Consider the following 26,387-nt stretch of genomic DNA (forward strand, 5'->3'; position numbering starts at 1 on the left):
CTCCTGTGTTGAGATCCTCCCTGACATTACAGAACATATGGAGCCAGTTCTTGAATTCTGTCCAGACCATTGGTGGCCTTAGTGGGCTGTGATCTCCCCTAACTCTAAGAAGAACAATTTTAGCTTTTTAGACATTTGTGTGTTTGGACCGGATAGATAAGAAATAGAGTACTTAGGTGAGGTGCTAACATGAGGCAGGAAACCATAACAGAAAATAAAATTGCTGGAATCTAGGGCTATAAATATCTATAAGAATGGGCATGTAACTAGAAACTAGAGGAGTCTGGAAATCACAACATGCCTTAGAGGTGCTAGGTCTGTGCCAATCTCTTAAATTAGAGGTTAGAATTGAATAATTTTGTAATGATGATGGGTAGGTATCCTGGCAAGACAGAGTAGTATCAGGGGTTCCTCTAGTCCCCTGTTGCCTAGTGTTACGGGTACAATTTTTCAGAATTAGATATTGAGGTAGAGTTTAGCATGAAGAACCCTGTGAAGGAAATGAGGAACGGAGCAGGACTGGGAAGTGGTTGCAGTTAACTGCAGTGTAGACACAACAATGGCCATGCCTGAAGAGCATCGGCATGTGTAGGGTCCATCAGAGTTGCCCCATGGTGGCCAGAAGTGGCTAGCCTTTGTATGCCCTCTGCAATCAATAATTGGATATAGGCTGCCAGGGGAAGGGCATGGCCTTGCAGCAGAAACAAACTCTTTAGAGGTGACACCTAACAGCACTCCCAGCAGCTGGAGCAACAAACCCTTTCTTGTGGGGAGATTGTGTTTTTCCAAGTCCTGTATCCAGTGACTTCAGGAACTTGACGATCCTGTCTAGTGTCTGGCCTGTTATATACCTGGATGTGCTCAGCATAGGTTTCCTCCTGAGGGCCACTGCCTTTCCTACAGTACTACCCCGTCCCCCCACCCCAAGTGGAATCTGATTTTAATTACTGGTTGCTTGGCAAATGAGAAAGAAGCCATACGGTACTAGCATTAGTTGTTTTCTAGGGAGGATGTGAAGGTTTTCTGAGGGCAACTGATCTTTTAACTTCCTGGCATCCTACCTAGAATGTAGTTTGTAGGAATCTAACTCTTCAGAACATTTTGAAGCACATATGTTAGGAATAGTCTGTGTGTCTGTAAAGTGTACAAAATGAGATAGTTCAACATGTTTTCCAAGTGCCAGATGGTTTGGACTCAGTGCAAGACTTGTTTTCCCTGACCTGGTTCAAAGGTCCGAGGGCCTTTGGCAGAAGGCAATCGGAATGGTTACCTCCTGTATTTATCACTTTGAAGACCCTCTCCAGTAAAGTCTAGAGTTTGTCCCGGTGCCTGGACAGGAGCTTTTTAGGCCACGTGTCCAGTCCTCTGTTTGGAGTATCATCCAGGCCATAGCAGCCTTATGCTGGTGGTCTTACAGGCACCAGGGAAAGAACAATCCAAAGTGGCTCTACCTGTGAAGGGCCAGAACTTTGCCTCGTGATAAGTTGAGTCATAAACTTTGAACCCGAGCTTTCAGTGGGAGAGAAGAGAAGGAGCCCACAAAGACTCCTATTGTCTGGAATAATAATCCTAGTGTAAGCATGAGGGCCTGGTAGGGGCCATGTGGGCTAGGTGTAGGTACCACTGATCTCTTCTGGGAGGATCTCCTAGGTGAAGCCAATAATTATCAATAGTAACAGCCTCACAGACATGAAAATCTGCTCTTTCTTCATAGTGATAGTGTAAAGAGCTGGGAAGCTATGTGTTAATGCAATGTAGAAAAACCAATTCCAATACTGTATGGTGACTAACATAATAAAAAATTATAAAAAAAAGAAAGAAAAAGAAAAACCAATTCCTGGCCCATATCCTGGGAAGTGTCAACCCATATCTTTACCCACACTGTTCCTTACTTTCAATTACCCAACTCTCCTTTAGTTCATCAACAGGATAAAGCCTATTTAAACCTAAATAGAATGGTTGCCTTAATAAATCTTGGTAATGTCTTTTGAAAATGGGTTTGGAGGGAAATGGGAATAATACAGAGAGCCTTCCAGGGAGTAAAGCAGAATGACAAAGTGGCAGGCATGCCAGGGCCTTGCTAAAGCATCCACAGTGTGGATGGCCACCCTTTTGTACCACTATAGTATCAACTTCCTGGTACTTGGGAATTGTTCTCAGCACAGGGAACTACCTCTTAATTGCCTCGAGGGCAGCTCTGTCTAATACAGAGATAACTTGAGTCACATGGTATCTTATATAGTTTTGTAGGCACAATAAAAAGTAGATGAAATTTAAAAATTCTTGGTTGTATTTAGACTTGCATTCAAGTCTCAACTATTCCCACTTCCTAGTTTTTTTTTTTTATAATGATTTTTTATTTTATTATGTTAGTCACCATACAGTACATCCCCGGTTTCTGATGTACCACTTCCTAGTTTTAGTTGTGGTTTTCATTTAGAAACGTCTGGCCTGCAATTCCCTGTGTACTTATACGGGAACTGCCCCATAGGCTTTCTGAAGATCAGCTGATAAACTGCCATGACTTCCTAAAATGTTCCAACTTTTAGGGAACTTGGTAAATGTTCTAAAAGGCACAGTGAAATCTAAGTGCACCTATTTTTTAATGGCTAGGGGGGTTTTGGCCCTGAAGAGGTAACATTGGAGATTGAGAGTTGACAATTGTAAATTCTTATGTCGCTTAGTTGAGGATAGACAGTGACTCTCTAGAGAAAGTGTTTTGTTTTTTTTTAATTAAAGATTTTGTTTGACAGCGAGCGAGCGTGCGTATATGGCTGAGCAGGGGGAGCAGCAGAGGGAGAAGCAGGCTCTCCACTGAGTAGGGAGCCCAATGTGGGGCTCGATCCCAGGACCCTGGGATCATGACCTGAGCCAAAGGCAGATGCTTAACCAATGGCACCCCAAGAAAATGTGTTTTAGAGGCGGCAGGCAGGAGCTGGCAGCTGTGGTGGCAGCCATTGTCTAAGTAGTGACCAGAATATTGGCAGCATTCACACATGGGAGGGCCACTTTGTTCCCTACCCAGTAGGAAAGTACCTTGGAATGGCATGTCCTTGATTATTCACAAAGGGTAAAGAGTGAAAAAAGCTAGTTTGCGGAGGATAAGGGTAGGTGTGCCTATATGATGAAGTGCCAGTCTCACCATGGTAAGGTCTGTGAGGAATGTATTCAGAGAAGTCTTATTGTTTTGGATCTAGAGCTCAGGTTTATGTGGCTTTTGAATGCAACAGAGGTATGTTTCACTAATGGTTAATTGCTGAGTGACTCAGAAGAAACCATATTCTCTGCTTCCAATTGGCAGGGAGATTTGGAATGAAAACTAATTTTTAGTTGATAGCTCATTGTGGACAGTCCTAAAGTGCACCCACCCCTTTACCCCTGAACTTCCTACCTCCCCATGTCAGGTGTGAGCTACAGACATAAGGTTATACATTGTGCGCTTACAATGAGACCATTCTAAAAGCTAAGATTCTTGTACTATCAACACGATTACCCCACATTTGCAGCAATGTGGACAGGACTGGAGGAGATTATGCTAAGTGAAATAAGTCAAGCAGAGAAAGACAATTATCATATGGTTTCACTCGTTTATGGAACATAAGAAATAGCAGGGAGATCGGTAGGAGAAGGAAGGGAAGAATGAAGAGGTGGCAAACAGAAGGGGGAAAGAACCACAAGAGACTATGGACTCCAGGAAACAAACTGAGGGCTTCAGAGGGGAGGGGGGTAGGGGATTGGGATAGGCCGGTGATGGGTATTAAGGAGGGCACGTATTGCATGGAGCACTGGGTGTTATATGCAAACAATGAATCATGGAACACTACATCAAAAACTAAGGAGGTACTGTATGGTGACTAACATAACATAATAAAAAATTTAAAAAAAACACACATTTGACTGCTAGGACTACTTATGCTCTACTTTCTTGGAGTAGAGCTAATGCCAGCCTAACATTTTTGTTTTTTGTTTTACCTCATTTGTTTAAAAACTGCTAGACCTAGTAGCAACAGGTCAGGATGGCATAGTTCCACTGGAGAGGGGGCAGAAGCACAGAAGTACTTTAACTACTAGCCTTTGACCTTCCTGATGCTCTGCCCTGACAGGCCTAGGACCACCTGAGCCATATGACCTCCTGGGCCCCAGGGCTGTCTGTGACAGAAAGAAGACTCTTCTTACCAGAGGAAGGGCACAACTTATTTGAGAGCCTGGCTTTTGTCTTCTTGTGATATGTTCTGTTAGTTCCCAGTGAGAAGTATCTTGGAGCTAGGATTTTGGACACCTGGGTACAATGTTTACTACCAACTTATTCTAAGTCTTGGTGAATACTCTGTACTGGATAATTAAAAATTTCGAAAAGATCACTATGGTTTAGTTACCTCCTCTAGCTTTTCTGTCCTTCCCAGGGACATTTAGACACCACTACCACTATTGCTCCTTAGCTTCTCCAATCTTCCTCAACTTTACTTCATTCATACTGGGTCAGAAGCAAAAAAAAAAAAAAAAAAAGTCCAGTTTGGGCATTTGATATAATTCATGTGTATCTTCATCCTTCCTAGCCCAAAGATTGAGGATGCTTTTTATCTGATAGATTTCAGCTGAAATGTTGCTGCCTCAGCTTACGTGCCTCTACTTCATCCCTTGCTTAGCACCTTATGTGTTACTTCCCACTTACTTATGAAATAAATATATTCATTAATTAACTTGCCTTTTTTTATTATGATATGTAGTCACCATACAGTACATCATTAGCTTTTGATGCACTGTTCCATGATTCATTGTTTGCATATAACACCTAGTGCTCCATGCAATATGTGCCCTCCTTAGTACCCATCACTGGGCTAACCCAACCCCCCCCCACCCCCTCTCCTCTAAAACCCTTAGTTTCCTGGAGTCTATAGTCTCTCATGGTTCATCTCCCCCTCTCTTCCCTGCCCCCCTTCATTTTTCCCTTCCTTCTCCCTATGATTTCCCTGCTATTCCTTATGTTCCACAAATAAGTGAAACCATATGATAATTGTCTTTCTTTGCTTGACTTATTTCACTTAGCATAATCTCCTCCAGTTCCATCCATGTTGATGCAAATGGTGCATATTCATCCTTTCTGAGGGCTGAGTAATATTCCATTGTATATATGTATCACATCTTCTTTATCCATTCGTCTGCTGAAGGGCATCACAGCTCCTTCCACAGTTTGGCTATTGTGGACATTGCTGCTATGAACATTGGGGTGCATACGGCCCTTCTTTTCACTACATCGGTATCTTTGGGGGTAAATAGCCAGTAGTGCAATTGCTGGGTCATAAGGTAGCTCTATTTGTAACTTTTTGAGGAACCTCCTCACTGTTTTCCAAAGTGGTTGTACCAACTTGCATTCCCACCAACAGTGTAAGAGGGTTCCCCTTTCTCCACATCTTCTCCAACATTTGTTGTTTCTTGCCTTGTCCATTTTTGCCATTCTAACTGGTATAAGGTGGTATCTCAAGGTGGTTTTGATTTGAATTTCCCTGATGGCTAATGATGTTGAACATTTTTTCATATGTATGTTAGCCATTCGTATGTCTTCATTGGAAAAGTGTCTGTTCATGTCTTCTGCCCATTTCTTGACTGGGTTATTTATTTTTTGGGTGTTGAGTTTGAGAAGTTCTTTATAGGTCTTGGATACCAGCCCTTTATCTGAAATATCATTTGCAAATATCTTCTCCCATTCCGTGGGTTGCCTCTTTGCTTTGTTGACTGTTTCTTTTGCTGTGTAGAGCTTTTTATCTTCCATTCTGTGGGTTGCCTCTTTGTTTTGTTGACTGTTTCCTTTGCTGTGCAAAAGCTTTTTATCTTGATGAAGTCCCGCAAGTTCATTTTTGCTTTTGTTTCCCTTGCCTTTGGAGACGTGTCATGAAAGAAATTGCTGCGGCCAATGTCAAGGAGGTTACTGCCTATGTTCTCTATGATTTTGATGGATTCCTGTCTCACACTGAGGTCTTTCACCCATTTAGAGTTTATCTTTGTGAATGGTGTGAGAGAATGGTCAAGTTTCATTCTTCTGTATATAGCTGTCCAATTTTCCCAGCGCCATTTATTAAAGAAACTCTCTTTTTTCCATTGGATCTTTTTTCCTGTTTTGTCAAAGATCAGTTGACCATAGAGTTGAGGGTCCATTTCTGGAGTCTTTGTTCTGTTCCACTGGTCTATGTGTCTGTTTTTGTGCCAGTACCATGCTGTCTTGGTGATCACAGCTTTGTAGTATAGCTTGAAATCAGGCAACATTAACTTTCTTTTTTCCACCAGACTGAGCATCGCAAGGACAGATCATGTCTCTTGCCGACATTCAAGTTTGTAATGTGTAGTTCCATGTTTGAAACATACTTATTTGTTGAAATAGCAGAGAGGAAGCTGAACATTAGATAACATTCTTGCTGGTCCTGCTAAGGATTTTGGACATTAATAGCTTCCATATTACATATACATGATAAACTTTAACGTGTAGTTGGTGATAGAAGGTATGTTTGTGATAAAACTTTTTAAATTATTATGGAAAGGGAGGTGGGTAGGGGGAAGGGGTAACTGGATGGTGGGCATTAAAGGGGGGTACGTGATATGATAAGCCCTGGGTGTTATCCACAACTAATGAATCATTGAACATTATAACAAAAACCAATGATGTACTATACCTTGGTTAATTGAATTTAAATAAAAAAATAAAATTCTTGGAATTTCATAGAAAAAAAAATGGAGCAAGTTGTGGGCAATGGATACACATTTTGACTGAGTCCTTGAATGAATAGGTGGCAGCTTGGACCAGCATGGCTGGGTTGAAAATGGAGGAAATAGACTAGTTAGAAGAATGTTTAGGAAGTGTAATCAACTGGATTTGATGGTTGGGTATGAGATGGTTTTATTATTTACTAGGAAATAGAACATGATGGAGGGATCTGATGAGATTTGCTCCTCTCATTTTCTAGGAACAGTCTGAAGAATTTAGGGATCCTTATTTCATTACCTAGCAGGGTAGTGACTAGTATATTATTGTGCAAACTTTGAATGCCTTGTATTTGTCTACTTCTGGGAGATTATCCTAAGGAATTAGAGCAGCAGGGTCAAAATTTAGGTCTACTTTCCAACCCTGTTATGCTAATTGCCCTTAGGCTTGCCTGTTACTAGTGCAATTCTATCTTCCTGCATTCTATCCAATTCTAAGTGACATTCCCTAATCTTTGCTATCCTGAAAGTTGAAAAATGAGAAAGCACATTTCTTTGCTTGCTTGGAAATTTGAGTACGATTCATATGCTTAATGGCTACTCGTTTCCCCACAAATTACTTATGCCTGTCCTGTACTCTTTACCTTTAAATATTTTATTTGTAAGATTTTGAGTATTGGGGATATTAGACCTCAGTCTATTACCACATTTTCCCCACCATTTGCCTTGAACTCCTATTTTCCTAATTTTCTATCTTTGAATTGCATGTTTTTATATGTAAATTAATTACTCACTGAAAAAATTTAGTCTCTTCCCTGTCCTTTCCCCCAGCAATCTGATTCCTCTTTCTAGAAAAAATCATTTTTGTTTCCTTCTAGAGGTTCTATGTATATACTTAATTTCTACAAATTGGAATCATAGGACAAACACTATGTCATACATTAGCCCACCAAAAATAATTTATAATTCTCTTCAATATATTGTATAGATCTTTCCCTATCAGTACATACAAAGCCGTGTCTCACTTCAGATTCTCCAAAACCAGAACCCAATATCAAGGTTTTAGTAAGTTTTCCATGGTGGATTCTATATAGTTGATGATGTGTGATAGAAAAATAGTATGGTCCTTGGTAGCTCATATGTCAAAACAAATAATCTACCCTGTTGGCTGTAGTTCACATCTATATAAAAATTTCTAGTATTATCTGAGATTTTCCTTTCGTGCACAAACGCTGTCACAACAACAGCTTAGCTCACTGGACCAACTACTGTAGGAGTGATTTTGGTTGCATTTGTCCAGATCTAGCCCTTCAGAGTTAATCAGTTGCTCTTATGTTGTTAAACCAAGCTCGGTCTCATGTCTGCCTAAATGTCCAAAAACTTAAACTGCTAACTTTTGTAATCCTGTGGTATATGTGAAAATAATTATATACCTGGTTAGGTCAATTAACCAAATAAGGTAATAAAATATAAGCAACAATTTTTTGGAATTTATAAAAACTAGTAAATAAGAAACATCACTTCTAGATAAACTAAAGCTAGAGCAATGCAGATGTCTTCTAGAACTAATTTCAGTTTTAAACCATGATGTGAATATTTGGATGTAAATGGATCTGAGTTGAGAGCCCATCTTTATTTAACTGCTGTGTGGACTTTGAGGGATTTTTCTTTCCTAATTTATCAGGCATCATACCTAATCTACACGATAGTTACAAGGAGCAAGAGAATGTGTAAAAGAGCACTTCAAATCTGATAAACTACAGTTGACCCTTGAAAAATGTGGGGGATATGGTGCTCACTGCCTGTGTAAAAATCCTCCAAAACTTGTACTAGCCTACTACTGACTGGAAGCCTTACTAATAACATAAATACTCAATTAACACATATTTTGTATGATATATATAAAACATACTGTCTTCTTTAAGCTGGAGAAAAGAAAATGTTACTAGGAAAATTGTAAAGATAAAATACATTTGTAGTACTGTATTATTGATAAAAAAAAATCATGTATAAGTGGACCTACATAGTTCAAACCCATATTACTCAAGAGTCAACTATATATTCACTTCTCAAAAGCGGATATGCTTTTAAAGGAAGAATGGCTGAAAAATTATACCTTTTATAGACCCAAACTTGCCAATTCCTTCAATTAACTGGGGGTTCTCTCGATCCTGTGTTGGACAAAATAGATATTAAAATGAGGCAGGTCTCTGTTACAGACTGGAAGACTTTAACACCTAACAGTCTCAGACCACCCACTTTCTCACACCACAGTATATGTGTTCTGTCACTGGCATTCTGTAATTAAATAACAGTCGTAAAAGTCACCACCTTTTCCTTTTTGGTTTAAAGTTAGACCCAGACATGGAAACTATACAAATAACCAGATGTGTGCACAAAAGCTATCTGAGTGTGCCAAATAAAATAAGGGGAAGTGAAAAATGACAGCAAATAATGAAAAATGTAATCATTCAGTTAATGTCAGACTACAGTGAATCAAAAATGTGCCTTTTTCACTGGCAACCTTATGTAAAATTGCTTCCTTCCCCTCACTCCTCACTCCACATCCTGTTTGTTTCCTGTATGGTACTTACGGTATTACCTGATTGTCTCCCCTATTAGAATTCAAACTCCACGAGGATAGAGACTTACTGTTTATTGCTATATCTCTCAGAGGCTAGGACTGCAATTGTCTGACACTCAGTAGAGTTTGATATATTGATTTTTGGGTGCAGTTGGGCAGGTTGGCTATTACACAGAATATTAGTATATTGCTTAGAAAAGGAAGTTTTGTGCTTCTGAGATTTTTTAACCTATTTTCCTCTAGAAAATCCTGAGACAAAACATAGGTACATTAGTTTATTGGGAGATGTGTGTGACCCTAGGGCAGCAAGAATGGGGAATTAGGGGCCCCTGGGTGGCTCAGTGGGTTAAGCATCTGCCTTTGGCTCAGGTCATGATACCAGGGTTTTGGGATCAGCCCCAGTGCACCAGGCTGCTTCTACTGCTCCTCCCTGCTCATGCTCTCTTGGTATCTTTCAAAAAATTAAAAAAAAAAAAACAAATAAAAGAATGGCGGATTAAAAGTAAGGAAGGAGAAGGGACCCACATACAAGATATTGGGTGACTTGAGCTGATCATAGCTTTATAAGAATACACATAGCTGCTTGAGCTTATTCAGACCAAATGAAAACACTAAACATTTTGTAGAGTGGAATATATTTAAAATTTCTGATGAAAAGTATAGCATAGAGGATATAGTCAACAGGATTGTAATGTTTGACAAATGGTGAGCACATTTATCATGGTGAGCATGGAGTTAAAAAATAAAATCCCAGTTGTAATGGTAGACCACTCAATTTCTCCTTAATTTTTCAACTGCAGTAAGTTGTAAACTTAAGCGTCTATGAATATAATAACCTATAATTTCTGGTGAATTAAAACTTGTTAAAATTAGGTAATGATCTTAGATGGAGTAATGATATTGATTTTTAACTATAAACTACCTATTTTGTCAATTGATTACTATTATCTATCTTTCCATCTTTTTACTTTAAAAGTGACATACTTAAAACTTAAGGTAGACATTTGAATATCAAATGCAAGCATTTAAAGAATCCAAGCCTGGCAATCTTATTCTCTAACTAGAATTCACAAGGGTCAACTTAACATTGTATTTTGTGCTTTCTGTTCTGCTTCTCTGCTCTAACTCTGCTATCTCTGAGTTTCAGGAAAAGCAAAAAGGTGCTGTGTTACCAAAATGGTCATGTTCTCATTGATCACATGTGACTTCTTTCATAGCTTGGATTCTCTTGAAGTCATTGCTTAGATGGGCTTTGGGGTACAAGGGATGCCCACCTGTAAAAGGAAGGGAAAGGAGGCAGGGCTAGGCAGAGAGAAATTGAAATGTGATGCAGGCCAAAGCCTTGACTGACAGGGTGGGGTGCTCTGGAGTTAATATTGCTCATCAGTGTCCTGCCAGGCCTCAATGGTCAGACACCAAATGCAGGCCGCCCTGGAGGGTGTGACCTTAGGCAAAGGAGTTCTCTGCAGCTGTCACTTAGGGGTTATCTGCTAATAGTACTTTCCCAGCTTAGAATCAAGCCAGTACTTGCAGAATCTGGTTGGAGAATCTCCAGGTCTACCACAATGTCTGTTTCCAAAGTATGGTGGTTCCTTGTAGCTGGTCTGGAGGAGTGAAGGGTGAATAATCTGCTGCCTTCTACTTACCCTCATTTCCTATTGTCATCAAATCTTCTGCATTTTGAAGTTGTCCCTTGGCCTCTACAGGTGGCTGCTGGAAAAGCTAGATCTCATTCTCCATGATGCATGGTGTTCTGCCCAAGTCCACAAATGGTAAGTGAAGTGGCAGCCTCTGAGTCTTACCAGGTTGGGCTTGGGTCCCTGTGACTCCTCCCATGGTAGGTGCTATGGATACTGGGTCAGAGTCCAGCCTTCTCCTTGGGGGAATCACAGATGACTGATAAGGCTGGAGATGAGATGATGATGGCAGTTGGGGCTCTCCATTGTCCATGCGGCCAAGCACCAAGAAGCAGGTGAACCTGAGCAAATTTGAGAAGTGTATCAATTTGGTCTCTGTGAAATGTAACTTCTTCTGTCTTAAAAGCTCACACACAGGGCAAGGTTTAGGTAATATATACAAAAGTGGCCACAGTTGATGTTGTTCTAGGCCCCTTCTCACAAACAAAAACAAACTTGAATAGTCTTTCTGTCATTAGCATACTCTAACAAGGAAAACTCATTTTTTACTTTCATATTAAATATTATAAGTAGGCATAATTATGATATTAGCATAACATTTGAAAATAACTACAGCAAGGCAAATGACTGCTTATTTTCCATCTCTAAGAATGTCACTAGGATAGAAGACACATTGATTGCAGTAAAGTCTAATGAGTTAATTAGAATAGCAGTGATAAAAACAAAGCAGTATGAAGATAAGAATCTCTAATGTTAGCTCTTTAAGGTCACGAGTTATATAGGGATTACTTGGAAAATCACTTTTTTCCCCCAAAGAACTGTCTTAATATACTGTGACACTCAAAACTGGCTGTAGGAATTAATCTACTACTTTAGTTCGGTCAAATTTCAGTGAATTCTATGTGATTCGTAGTGATTGTTCACTATTGAACAAAAATCCCAGGGCAGAAAATATGGAAGGAAGAGAATTTTAAATTATTTCCTAACGCTAAAATGTCAGAAGCCTGATAAGCAAACTTTAGGAAGTTTTTCAGTTATCTCTCTTTTTAAAAAAAAAAAAAATTCTATTTATTTGAGAGAGAGCGAGTGCACAGAGGAAGAGGGAGAAGCAGACTCCCTCCTGAGCAGAGAGCCCAACATGTGGAGTTCGATATCCCAGGACCCCAAGATCACGACTTGAGCTGAAGGCAGAAGCTTAACTGATTGAGCTACCCAGGCAACCCTTCAGTTATCTCTTCTTAGCTTGTTGCTAAGAAATTTTCCATGTGGACTCTGAATTATAGATGCCAGACAGATCAACTAGAAGCAAACTGTTTGGAGAAGCAATTGTCTCTCAGGGCTCATTGCCAATCAGTTATGGGCCTTGAGTGTTCCTATATGTGTTTCTTGGGTATTTCAAGAATGCAAAGCCCTGATCATTCTTGACCTGGGCCAATTCTCAGGGTTGTGTTTTTAGTGAGCAACCCTGCAGGATGAGATAATGTTCTCCCTCTAGGGAAAAGGAACAGGTTTATTTACTGCTTGCTCTAAAATAGCAGGTTTCCCAAGTTAAGTGTTCCTTGGCTGCAATGCAAATCCACTGCCTGTAACATCTACCTAGGTTCTGCCACATCTTTCTCATGGGACTTAGGGAAGCATCGGGACATGGAACCAACATGCTCATGTTGCTTGTTTTGTTATTAGTATAAAATCCTTTGTCTCTCACCTAGGAGTCTTTTGTCTTTTGCAAGTATCCATGAAATAGTAACAAGCCAGCTTATTAGCTTGCATTTAGGGTAAAATTCCAAACCCTGACAAACATGCCTGAATTTAAAGAAATGTGATGTCCAACTGCAAATAGGCAATATATTATAAAGTAAGTAGTGACATGAGAAAGGGGCATAGGTAGAATGATGTGAGAAATTGATCTGCCATTGGAAAAGGGAATGTTTCTCACAGAAATGAAATGAGAATGGTACAAAAATGAATCTTGGAAGTTATAAGCATTGTGATTTTTGAAAGGGGAGTTCTATGGATGTTTCTTGGCTCTAGGTAAGTTCAGTGGTGGCAATTTAGGGAATCATCAGGAGAGGATTACCTCCAACCCAAGTTTGTGGTAACATCAGAATTCTGGATGGAATGTCTGTTATAAATGGCCAACATCACTCAGCATCAGGGAAATACAAATCAAAACCACAATGTGATACTACCTTACACCAGTCAGAATGGATGAAATTAACAACTCGGAACAACAGGCTTGGCAAGTATATAGAGAAAGGGAACCCTCTCCCATCATTGGTGGGAATGCAAGCTGGTGCAGCCACTCTGGAAAACAGTATGGAGGATCCTCAGGTTGCTAAAAATAAGGCTACCCTACCATCCAACATTGCACTACTGGGTATTTACCCAAAGGAAACAAAGACTGATTTGAAGGAATACATGCACCCCAATGTTTATAGCAGCATTATCAACAATACCCAAATTATGGAAAGAGGCCAAATGCCCATCAACTGATGAATGGATAAAGAAGATGTGGGGTGTGTGTATGTATATAATTATATATGTGTATATTATGTATATATTATAATTATAATGGCTATTACTCAGCCATAAAAAAGAATGAATCTTGCCATTTGCAATGACATGGATGGAACTAGAGGGTATTATGCTAAGTGGAAATAAGTCAGAGAAAGATAATTATATGATCTCACTCATTTGTGGAATTTAAGAAACAAGACTAAGGATCACAGGGGAAGGGAGGGAAAAATAAGATGAAATCAGAGGGAGACAAACCATCAGAGACTCTTAACTATAGGAAATAAGGTTGCTGGAGGGGGAGGTAGGTGGGGGGATGGAGTAACTGGTGATGGGCATTAAGAAGGGCACTTAATGTAATGATCACTGGGTGTTATATGCAACTGATGAATCAGTAAACTCTACTTCTGTAACTAATACACTACACGTTAATTGAATTTAAATAAAATAAAATTTAAAAAGACTTCTCATATGAAGAGAAACTAATAAAAATGGGGAAAAAGTGTCTGTTATAGAAGTCCTTTGAATGTATTTATTTTTTATTTTTATAATTTTTTATTATGCTATGTTAGTCACTATACAGTACATCCTTAGTTTTTGATGTAATGTTCCGTGATTCATTATTTGCGTATAACACCCAGTGCACCACGCAATACATGCCCTCCTTAATACCCATCACCAGCCTATCCCATTCCCCCACCCCCCTCCCCTATGAAGCCCTCAGTTTGTTTCCCAGAGTCCACAGTCTCTCATGGTTCATTCCCCCTTCTGTTTACCCCCCTTCATTCTTCCCTTCCTTCTCCTACCGATCTCCCTGCTATTTATTATGTTCCATAAATGAGTGAAACCATATGATAATTGTCTTTCTCTGCTTGCCTTATTTCACTTAGCATAATCTCCTCCAGTCCCGTCCACGTTGCTGCAAATGTTGGGTAATCATTCTTTTTGATGGCTGAGTAATATTCCATTGTATCTATGGACCACATCTTCTTAATCCAGTCATCTGTTGAAGGTCATCTCGGCTCCTTCCACAATTTAGCTATTGTGGACAATGCTGCTAGAAGTCCTTTGAATTTAGGCACAAGTTCCCAACTTAAAGTTATTGAACTTTTGGGAACTGGAAAAGGTAGCAATGGGTTTTTGTGAGCCACATTTTTAGTATTTCAAAATGGTTAAATCTATTCTCACTTACCTTTTTTGACAAATTCAAATACCATGTTTCTTTGCTTTTGATTGGGATGTTACTTAACAGATGTGAGAACACTGATTCTCTTTTGTTGATCATAAATTCTGATAGTAAAAAGTTTGTCTTTTCCTACTGTAATGTTTAAATGTTGATGGCAGATATATACTTGGTGTCTAAAAGGATAGGAGTCCCTGAATTGTGGGGAACTTTTGCTTTGGAATCAATCTGACAGTGTGCTGTGATATGCCTGATGCAAGCTTGATTTCACTTTTTTTTTTGTGGTCAAGGCTAGTGTAGCTTGGTGAACAATCAGAGCTTTTGGTCTCTCTAACAAGAGTAACCTGTTTCCATGAATCTTGCTTTTGGCCTCTTTATGTTGCAAAGCACAGACTTTGTCAAGTAACTTCAAACTATGGACTTCATGTATGAATAGCGGCATAGCCATAAGAACTATGAATAGAAATTAGGAGCCTATTATGACTCTCTACCTGGGGGTTGGTGATCTTTTTCTGGAAGGGCCAAAGGTAATTACTTTAGGACTTGTAGGCCATATAACCTTTGTCTTAACTACTCAATTCTGTTGTTTTAGTGGTGGAAGCCATAGATAGCACATAAGCAAATGGGTGTGGCCTTACTCTAAAAAATGTAAACAAGAGGTGGGGGTTGGATCTGGTCCATGGGCATTAATTTGCCAAACCCTGCTATAGATACCTGCACCTCATGATCTTTCAGATATTTCCCCGCTTTATATTTCTCAGTATAAATACCTAAGAAGTCTGATAAAGCTCACCTTTTAGTGCCAGGATGTATTAGTTGATTGCATTAAGTCTTGTTGAAATGAAACCTAGGGTGATTGATTTACAAGATGGTAACTAAACAGAAAAGTCTCCAAGTAATTCAAGCACAAATATAATTAGGTTTTACAAAGTGTTTAGAAGGGCCCTAGGAGCTTGCAGTCAGAGGGCTAGCTCTATTTTCAAAGTGGTATACCACCACAATAGTGATCTAGAGGCCAGAAAGAGTTGCTATGTCAACTACCATTGTCTGCTAGTATCTACCATAATCTTCACCTTTAGTTTCTTTTTCTTTTACTTTATTAAAGTATAGTTGACATACAGTATCTTATTAGTTTCAGGTGTACAGCATAGTGATATTACAATTTTGTAAATTAACACTCACCACAGTAAGTGTTGTCACGTTAGTACAATATTGACTATATTCTCTATGCAATATTTTTCATCTGTGATTTATTTTATAACCGCAAATTTGTATCTTTTAATTCCCCTTACCTATCTTGCCCATTCCCCCACCCACCTTTCCCCTAGCAACTACCAGTTTCTCTGTATTTATAAGTCTATTCGTTTGTTTTTTAGAGTCCACATGAGTAAAATCATGGTCCTTGTGTTTCTCTGATTTATTTCACTTGACATAATAACCTCTAGATGGATCCATGATTTTACAAAAGGCAAGATTTCATTTTTTATGACTAATATTCCACTGTGTACATATACCACATGTTTATTCATCTATTGATGGACACATGAGTTGCTTCCATATCTTGGCTATTGTAAATAATGCTGCAACAAACATAGAGTGCATACATCTTTTTAAATTAGTGTTTTTGTTTTCTTTGGGTAGATACTCCCTAGTGGAATTACTAAATTGTACAGCATTTCCAATTTGTTGAGGAACCTCCATACTCTTTTCCACAGGGGTTGCATCAATTTACATTTCCATCTACCTCACACACAAAGGTTCCCTTTGCTTCACATCCTTGCCAGCACTTGTTTTTTCTTGTCTTGTTGAAACTAGCCATTCTGACAGGCGTGAGGTGATATCTCATTGTGGTTTTGATTCGCGTTTCCCTGATGATTCATGATGTTGAGCACCTTTTCATGTGTTTGGCCATCTGTATGTTTTTGGGAAAAAATGTCTATTCAGGTCCTCTGCTCATTTTTTAATTAGGTTGTGGGGTGTGTGTGTGTGTGTGTGTGTGTGTGTGTGTGTGGAGTTGTAGAAGTCTTTATATATTTTGGATATTACCCTTATCAGATATATCATTTGCACATCTCTTCTCCCCTTCTTTAAGTTGCTTTTTTATCTTGTTGATGGTGTCCTTCAATGTGCAAAAGACTTTTACTTTGGTGGAATCCCAATAGTTTATTTTTGCTTATGTTTTTCTCCCCTGCAGAGACATTTCTAGAAAAATGTTGCTAAGGATCTAAGACATTACTGCCAATGTTTTAAGAGTTTTATGGTTTTAGGCCTCACATTGAGGTCTTTAATCATTTTGAGTTTATTTTTGTGCATGGTATAAGAAAGTGATCCAGTTTTAGTCTTTTGCATATAACTTCAATAACTGTTATTGAAGAGACTGTCTTTTCCTCATCATATATCCTTGCCTCCTTTGTTATAGATTAATTGGCCATGTAAGTGTGGGTTTATTTCTGGACACTCTTTCCTGTTTCATTGTTCCATGTGAATATTTTTTTTTAATGATTTTATTTATTTATTTGAGAGAATAAGAGAGAGAGAGGCATGAGAAGGGGGAGGGTCAGAGACAGAAGCAGACTCCCTGCTGAGCAGGGAGCCCGATACAGGACTCAATCCCAGGACTCCAGGATCATGACCTGAGCTGAAGACAGTTGCTTAACCAACTGAGCCACCCAGGTGCCCCCCATGTGAATATTTTTTGTGTCAGTACCATACTGTTTTGATTATTATAGCTTTGTAGTACATCTTGAAAACTGTAATTGTGATATCTCCAGTTTTATTCTTGTTTCTCAAGATTGCTTTAGCTATTCAAGGTCTTTTGTGGTTCCAAACAAATTTGGGATTATTCTAGTTCTGTAAAAAATGCTATAGGTATTTTTTTGAATTTTATATATGTATATATACATATATATATAATAACTATATATTTTTTTATTTAAATTCAGATAACATATAGTGTATTAGTTTATTAGTTTCAGGGGTAGAATTTAGTGATTTATCGGTTGCGTATACTCATCACAAGTGCCCTCCTTAAGCCATTACCCAATTACCTCATCCTCCCACCCACCTCCCATCCAGCAACCCTCAGCTTGTTTCCTATAGTTAAGATTCTCTTACGGTTTGCCTCCCTCTCTGTTTTTATCTTATTTTGTTTCCTTCCTTTCCCCTATGTTCACCTGTTTTGTTTCTTAAATTCCACAGATGAGTGAAATCATATGGTATTTGTCTTTCTCTTTGCCGTTCAACTTTGTTGTTTTCCATTATCTTGCCTTCCAAATCTCTGATCCATTCTTCACCACTAATCTGTTGATATCCTTTAGCGTATTTTTTCTCTTCAGCTCTGACTGGTTATTTTATCTTTTCTTTGTGGCAGTTCTGAATAAGTTCATCCAATTTTAAGTTCAGTATCTTTAATGACCATTACTTTGAATTCTTTAGCAAGCGTATTGCTCATATTCATTTCATTTAGATCTTTTTCCTTAATTTCGTCTTGTTCTTTCATTTGCATCCTACTTTTCGGTCACCTCATTTTGTTAATGTATTTGTTTGGTAGGTCAGCTATGTCTCCTGGTCTTGAAAGTAGTGACCTTCTGTAGAGGAGGTCCTGTGGGGTCTATAGTACATTCTCTCCATGGTCTCCAGAACCAGGCACTCCAGCATTGTCTCCTTTGTGGGCCCTGTGCACCCTCCTGTTGTGGCTGAGCTGCTACTGCTGTGGGAATCCTGGTAGGCTGGGATGGCTCTCAGTACACTGGCTACAATTACTTGCTTTACTCATTATGGGCACACTGGACAGGGTTTGCTCTCCACACTGTTGAAAGGTTTGGCTGTGGCCACCATGGGTTCACTGGTGAGTGGGGTAAGCACACAGTCTAGCTAACTGCAATTAGCTTTTCCCACAGGCTCAGGCCCACTTGAAGGGCAAGTTTTCTCCCTGCACAGCCAGCTAAAAGGTCTAGCTATAGGAACTGCAGATGCACTGTTGGGTAGGGTTATCTCCCCTCCATTCCCACCCCCAGCAGTCACTTTGGAGGGATGCTTGCTGAGGCAGGTGGGTTGGGTGGGGTTGGCCTGCAAGGGAACACTTGGGCATGCAGTGCTAACAAGGTAGATGGAAAGGCAGTAGCCTCCCATTGGTGGTCAGAGCTGCTTCACTGGAATTCACCAACACATTCATAATGAAGAATTTGCAGTACTGGGATAAGTGCCACACGATCAGCTGACTGTCCTTTTCTGGTTATGCATTTCAGTTCCCAAGTTCTTGTTTTACCAGTAGGATCCATCCATGTAAGTTGTTTTTGAAGCTTGACCTATTTTCCTTTTGAAATTAACTATTAGCACTCTACTGAACTGAGAGGAAAGTTTTACTGCATACAGAAAGCAGTAGCCTTTTTTCTTAGCCTATCTCATTTCTTGCCAGAAGCAACCTAATAATTATCAAATATCCTCTGAAATAACAAACTGTTTGATATTTTGAGAAAGATATGCTCATTCTTAGTTTTCCATTTTTCTTTTCTTTTTTTTTTTTTTTAAAGATTTTATTTATTTATTTGACAGACAGCCAGTGAGAGAGGGAACACAAGCAGGGGGAGTGGGAGAGAAAGAAGCAGGCTCCCAGCAGAGGGGCCCGATGTGGGGCTCGATCCCAGGACCCTGGGATCACGCCCTGAGCTGAAGGCAGATGCTTAATGACTGAGCTATCCAGGCGCCCCAGTTTTCCATTTTTCAAACTAGTTAATCTTTATAGTCTTTAGGCAAGATGTTCATGTCCAAGGTGTAGGCTAAAGGGAAGGGTACCCTTTGGGAAGGGGCACAAAAGAAAGTATGAATCTAAGGTAACAGTCCCAGAAGATGCTGGTGCTACTGCTTCTGCTGGTTAATGTTTTTATGTAGCTTTAAGAAGGACCTCCCACCACAGCAAGTATAGAGCTATTCCTTCAATACTTTATCAGAATCTTGGTGTCCCATTACTAATGGGCTCTGGGTTTGATAACTAGCTTGGGTCCAGAAAATGGGCAATAGTAGCTGACATTAGTATTTTATTTCCCTGATCTTGATAGTTTTGGATAGCCAATGAGAGCTTTGCTTTCATATAATCAATCTATTTCATCCTTATTAACACTGTGGTTTATTAGCTATTGCCAGAGATACTGTGGGTCAGAGCCCTGATCATCACTGCAGTTCTACTCCCTCTCATAATAATTACATCTACCTTGCTTCTGCCACTTAAATGTTGACTTATAGCTGCTGCTATTCTAGGACCCTGTGCTACCCTCCAATGACAGAGAGCCCAGTGCTATATAGTGCTTCTTTTTGTCATCAATGTTTTGGCCTGCATAGGATAGCCAACACTAAATCAAAGATTTCCATGCTCCACTTGCTACCACAATTCTTACTGCTTCAGTGAAGCTTTCAGGCCTTCTTGGGGAACATAATTGTGTGGTGGATTCCCTGGTCTTATAGAATAAATCCATGCTACTTACCCAATCTGAGTCTTTTGACTATTTCCTCAGTACTCAGTCTATAGTAAATAAGGTGGAAATATGAGAAATTCTTTGGCAATCTCTTTCATGCTGATGTGATGCCAACCTCAATGCCCTGTTAGGATGGTTCCTTTATTTTGGATGTGATAACCAGATTCCCCTTTGAGGAATCACTTCAAAGTCCCAGCTACTAGGGGTGCTGTCAATATAGTCTCCAGCTGTTTGTCCTTTCAAAATTTGCCTCATCTGAAGAGACACTTCACTCAAAGGTATGCTCTTCCAATCTAATGATTGATTATATTAGAAGTATAAAGGCCCAGCCATTTTCATCCACTGTGGGACAACTTTAATGAGTTGTACATTCTCCAGAACTCTCTATAGAATTGGGTGACATTTGTTTCAGGTCTCCATTGCAGTTTGACTTTCCTCTCTGACCAACTCTACTACCTACTCCTCCCTACATGGATGTTCATTTCTAACAAATACCAAATTTTTCTCAATATCTGTTTGGAGAACTCAACCTAAGACAGTTGATACCAGGAGTGGTCTAAGAAAGCAGGAAATAATATGGTGTACTTGGGCTGGATTTAGGCTGGGTTATTCACTGTCCAGCTGGCCATATGGACCTTATCATTCTTAGCAGATGGAGCACAGACAGCCCTGCCGCAAGATAGTGTTCCAATAGTTAAATGGTCTTGTGGTGAATTAAGATGGTGTACTGGTAGAAATGCATAAGCTGATACTGCTCAAACATACTATGTATTGTATCAGAGAAATAGTCTTTATTCTTATTTTGGCTAAGCCCCATCGACCACAGAGATCCAGTGTGTCCTCATGGCTCCCCTGTTAGAGTAGGGACATATTGGGCCAGGTTATAAATGCAGTCCTGGCCACAGGTGAGTTTATTGTGTGTCATTTTTGTCTCTGGACCAGCCCAGTAGTCATGACCCTAGTCTGTGCAAATACTACAATTCACAGTTGTCATTCGTAGCACCCCTGCATTGAGTTCTTAGCCTTCTCCATCTATAGGCCAACTTGAATATGCTAGAAATCCTTCCAAAGAAGGGATGGTGATGTAAGTGCCACTGTTAAGATTATAAATAATGCAGGGTTGGTAGTTCCCATCACAATTCCATTTAATTCACAAGTTTGGCCCCTTCAGAGCTAATGTGAATCCTGCAGGATGAGAATGGACAAGTGTAAACTCAGATAAGTGCTAGTCTCAACTGTAGCCACTGTTTTAGATGTAGTATCTTTGCTAGAGAAGATTAATGTAGACTGAAGTGTGTGATATGCAGCTGTTGTTTTGGTAAATGCATTTTTTCTATTCTGATTAGAAAAGAACATGAGACAGTTGGCATTCATATGCAGTATAAAACAACATTCAGGAACAGTTTTGCCTTTGGGCTCTGTTAACTCCTATTTATTTGATAATATAGTCTGAAGAGATTTGGACCACTTGGTCATCCCACATTACACTGATCTATTACACCAAAATATCATGAATGATTAGGACAAACAAGGTGGCTAGGATACTGGAGGCCTTAGTAAAACACAAGTGCATTGGATGGTGAGAGAGAAACCCTATGAAGATTTAAAGACCTCCTTCTTCAGTGAAGTTTTTGGGGTTCAGTAGTTAAGGGTGTTCTAGGATATAATTCCAACATAAACAGCTGTTTCTGTATCTCCTATTGTAGAGAAAGAAGCACAAGGCCTGATAGGTTTCTTTGTGTTCTAAATGTATCACATTCTAAACCTAGGAATACTGCTCTAGCCGTATACCACTATGCTATGTTGCACCCAAATTCACAACTGACTCTTAGTAACTGTGATGCTACAGTGTGCTAGGGTTATCCCCCTGCTTTCCACCAGCCTTTTTGCCACTTGGCTTGCAAATAATTCAATTTTGGAATTCTTTCTTAAATATCCCATTTCTAAGGTCATTTCTGGAACCAATCACCTTACTTTGGGTAGCCCCAGAAATAGACCCTGAGGCAAGTTTTCAAGTACCTGTGGTTTGTTGGTTACCTTCTCTTCCTTGTCTCAATCTCTCATCCCTTACTGGCATTTTCTTCACTTCAGAAATAGAGTACATTATCAAGTTTGTTGCACTGAGAATGACTGAAGCTTAATTCCGCTGGGAAAGCTCTGGGTTCCAGAATAGACACAGGACTCAATCGTCCCAACTTGAGCCAAGCGATCTGAGATTTCTATACACTGTTCCCCATCATTCACTGTTGAGGGTTGTTCCAAGAGGGTGTTGATTTCCTGATTTTCAGTTTGCTGCAAACTGCTTTGATCCTGAGAAGGCTTTGGGCAAAAAAAAAAAAAAAAAAAAAAAAATCAGGATGATGTGCACAGAATTGGTAAGTGGAGGTGACACGAATGGGGCACCAACAGTATATGCTATAGCAATCTTAACCAAACTATTTACGTGTATTCTTATACTGAGTAATTTTAGCTAATTTACTTGCATTTACTTTTATTTCTTGCTCCCCATTGGGTAAGTCCAATTTTCTTTTTAATTAATTTATTTAATTTTATTAATTTCAATTAGCCAACATATAGTACATCATTAGGTTTTGATGTAGTGTTCAATGATTCATTGCAGATAAGTCAAATTTTCTTTTGCTAGTTTTGGTAGCCCTGCATTCTATTCTTATTCATGTGGTAGTTAAACCTACATTTTTATAGCTGTAACAAGTGTCTTCCCCCAAATAGAAGTGAAACCTTATTAAAGATTTTTTTGTCCATCTTGCCTCCATCATGCTCTCCCATCCCCTGTTTCAATACACATGCAGTGTTATTTTCTTGAATTTTGGTTCTGAGTTGGTATTGCAATACTGTTCAATGCTTGCTTTTCTTTCCACTTTGTGGTTAAAATGTAACAAGTATGAGGTTGGTTGAGGAATCCAGGAAATATTTAGAGAGATGGCAGGACAAGGGAGACAAATAGAGCTGTCAGCTCCTGTTACTGTTCAATGTGACTAATTCATACCTTGTTCATACCTTGTGGGAAAACTTGACTCTAGAGAAAGAACAGAGTAGAATTTGACTAGGAATGAGAATGTGGCTGGAAATTTGGTGGATGTAGCTCTGGAGTCAGATGGCTTGTGGAAGGTGACTGTACCACAAGTACCTCTAATGAGCTCAGTAGTGGCTCCCAGAAATGGCAGAAGGAATACATGCAAAGGATTGCAACCAACGGTCCAATCAAAGACTTCTGTTCTTCATCTCAAACTTCTTCTCTTGACTCTCCACTTGAGGAGCTAAAACAAGGAGGGAAGAACAGTGAACATGCTTAGTACTTCATTACCAGAGGTGAGTCCTTACAAATCACCTCCTTCCCTACTCAAACCTTAATTTTGACCTGATGTTATGAGTTTGGAACTGGACTCAGGTCACTTTCAGTTATTACAAAAAGTTTGGGATCATCAAGGAAAGAGATTGAATATAACATGACTGAGGTCAGGTAATAAAGTAACAATTTTCTATTTTGTACTCCAGAGTGCAGAAAAGTTCAGTAAACTGGCTACAAATGACTATAGTCTATTTTTTATTTAATTTCAATTAGCCAAGGTATAGCACATCATTAGTTTTTCATAGTCTATTTCTTTGCCCATACTCTGCAACAACTCCAAAGCTCTACTTTCCGTGTCTCCTTATCAATTTCTATATCCCTTCTCCTTCGTCCCATCCTTGTATGAACCTTAATTACATCTGATTCTTCTTTCCTCTAATCTCAGGATATCCTGGGGTGAAGGCCAAATTTTCTAGTGCTTTTAATTAACATCTCCCACCTAACACTTGACTCATCAGTTATGCATTCTCTTCAGGTCTCCACCCACCACTGGCTCTTTCTCAGTCCATAAGTAAATCTGTCTCTGTACTTATTTCTCTATTTCCTTCCTACTTTTCATAGTCTACAATCTGGCTCAACATCATTACCACAAATTATAGACCTTCAACTCACCCAATCACAAATGAATGCATTTCATTAATGAGGTTTTGAAAAAGTGCTTACTCCCTGTTATTCCTCTATGATGATAATTTTTATATGCTAACCCGGCTAGCCTACAGTCTTCAGTTACTCAAAGACTAATCTAGGTGTTGAAAAGGCAATTAATAGATGTGATTAAGTCCATAATTCATTGTTCGGGATAATGCCCCTTACTTAAAATCAATCTAATGAGCCTAATTCAATTAGCTAAAAGGTCTTAAAAGCAGACCTGAGGCCTCTCTGATGAAGTAATTCTATTCATGGACAGAAGTTTCAGCAGTGCTTGAGTTCCATTCTGCGCTTCCTAAAAGCCTTTCCTATGGATTTTGAACTTGCCTAGCCAGTCTCTGCAATGGAAGACTAGCACGGTTTGATACTAAAAATCAAATACATATAGAAGGTGAGGTTCTGGATGACCATGTATTTGCTGCTGTTAACATATTTTTGTCAAACTAGGAAGTATAATGGGGTTGGCTAGAAGCTCCTGACTGCCCTGGAGAAGTGAAAATTGCTCAGGGATTTAAATTCCCAGCTAAAACTCTGTATAAAAACCTTAAAATTTTGTATCTGTCTTTAAAGAAACCTTTGTCTGCTGTAGGGCCAAAACTTCAGAAAACCAAACCCAGAGTCTCATCCTATGAAGGACTGAATCTCAATGCAAATTGAATTCCCCAGCCTCACAGGTTATCTGTGTATCAATGTATTGATAAGGAATGAGATTCTGAACATTGGCATGGAGACATTTGGGCAAATCCCAACAAACTGGGGACATCAAACTCTTAACTTCTGCTGAATCTTTTTGCCAGTAGAAGCTGCTTTTCTATCGCTGCCTGAGGAGGTTAGCTCTTCCTTGCTTGAGATACTTGCCTTGATAGGCACTGCTGATTCTCTTTAGGACCTGGCCCTGCCACCACTCTTGGTTTCTAAATCTAGAAACCAACTAGACTCAAGTTCTAGAAACTCCAAAAGGGTGAGATAAGAAGGTGACCCATGAGGAGGTATACTATACGCAAACATAATTGCATAATTTTTTTCCCAATTTCTACTCTAGGGAGTATGTAAGAATGGATCTTCAGGTGTGGGATGGTGATAGAATATAAAGTTGGATCAGTCTGAACCTACTGATATGGGCTAAGCCTAAATTCTATGTCTAATATTTTAGCTTACAACTAGAAAGGTTCTAGTATTTTCTCAGAAACATAGACTGAAAGGTGGCCTATACTAAATGAAATTGAAATGCCAGAATTGCCTTGGTGTACTATAGAAGATGGTATCCAATTGCTTAGGGAAAATGGAATATTAGAATAGATTTATAATGTAGGACCTTCTTACCCCAAGAGGGTCCAAGAGGACACAATTTTCACCACAATTTTGAGAGCATCACTGAAGAGTTCTGTAGTCAATCTGCTGTAAATCAAAGTACAATGGGAACTGCTACCATACAACCAGTATCTCAAAATGCAATGGAGATAATGGGATCCTTGGGTTGTAGGAGCTTAGTGGCAACATAATCACCAAATACAGGGTGAGCATAGCCACCATAATGGATAGTAAAGCCAAAGCAGTCATCAGAATAGCGTGGCTTGCAGAGATGTGTGATGTTGATTAGTTGGTCATGATGTCCCTAGAGAAGAAAAAAGGGGCAGCATGGTAAATTTTTAATCAGTAAAAGTAAGAGGTCTACTGAATAGTAAAGTCTAATTTGAATCTCACACACACAAAAAATGGGCCCTCAATTCTCAGGCTTGAGCCAGTTTACAGACCAAGAAATTCATGAATGAAGGGGAGTCTTGGTCCCTTTGAGAAATCACCTTGCAATGCTGCCAAATTAAACACTCTGAATCTTTTCCCCAGCATTCCCTAAATAGACCGCAGTGGCATTTTGGGTCTGCAGGAATTAGTGTCATTTGAGAGCCAGTGTCTAATACTTAAAAAGCCTGTTTCCTTTTCCTCAATGCACAGTCACGCTGGTAAATGGCTATAGGTCCACCAGTCATGATAGGGGTTTATAGAGGTAATGTAATGGGATTTCAGGTAAGGCATATCTCACAGTGGGTCCAGTGAGACCCAGACCCATCCTGTGGTTATTTCCTCAGTTCCAGAATGAGTAACGGGAATAGATATACTCAGCAATGGGCAAAATCCTCACATTGGTTCCTTGACCTGTAGAGTGAGGGTTTTTATGGTGGGAAAGGCCAAGTGGAAGCAAGTATTGCCTTTACCTACAAAAATAGTAAACCAAAAGCAATACCACATTCTGGAGATACGTACCACTATCAAGGACTTGAAAGATTCA

This window comes from Ursus arctos, unplaced genomic scaffold, assembly GCF_023065955.2.
Source record: "Ursus arctos isolate Adak ecotype North America unplaced genomic scaffold, UrsArc2.0 scaffold_9, whole genome shotgun sequence".
NCBI lineage: Eukaryota > Metazoa > Chordata > Mammalia > Carnivora > Ursidae > Ursus > Ursus arctos.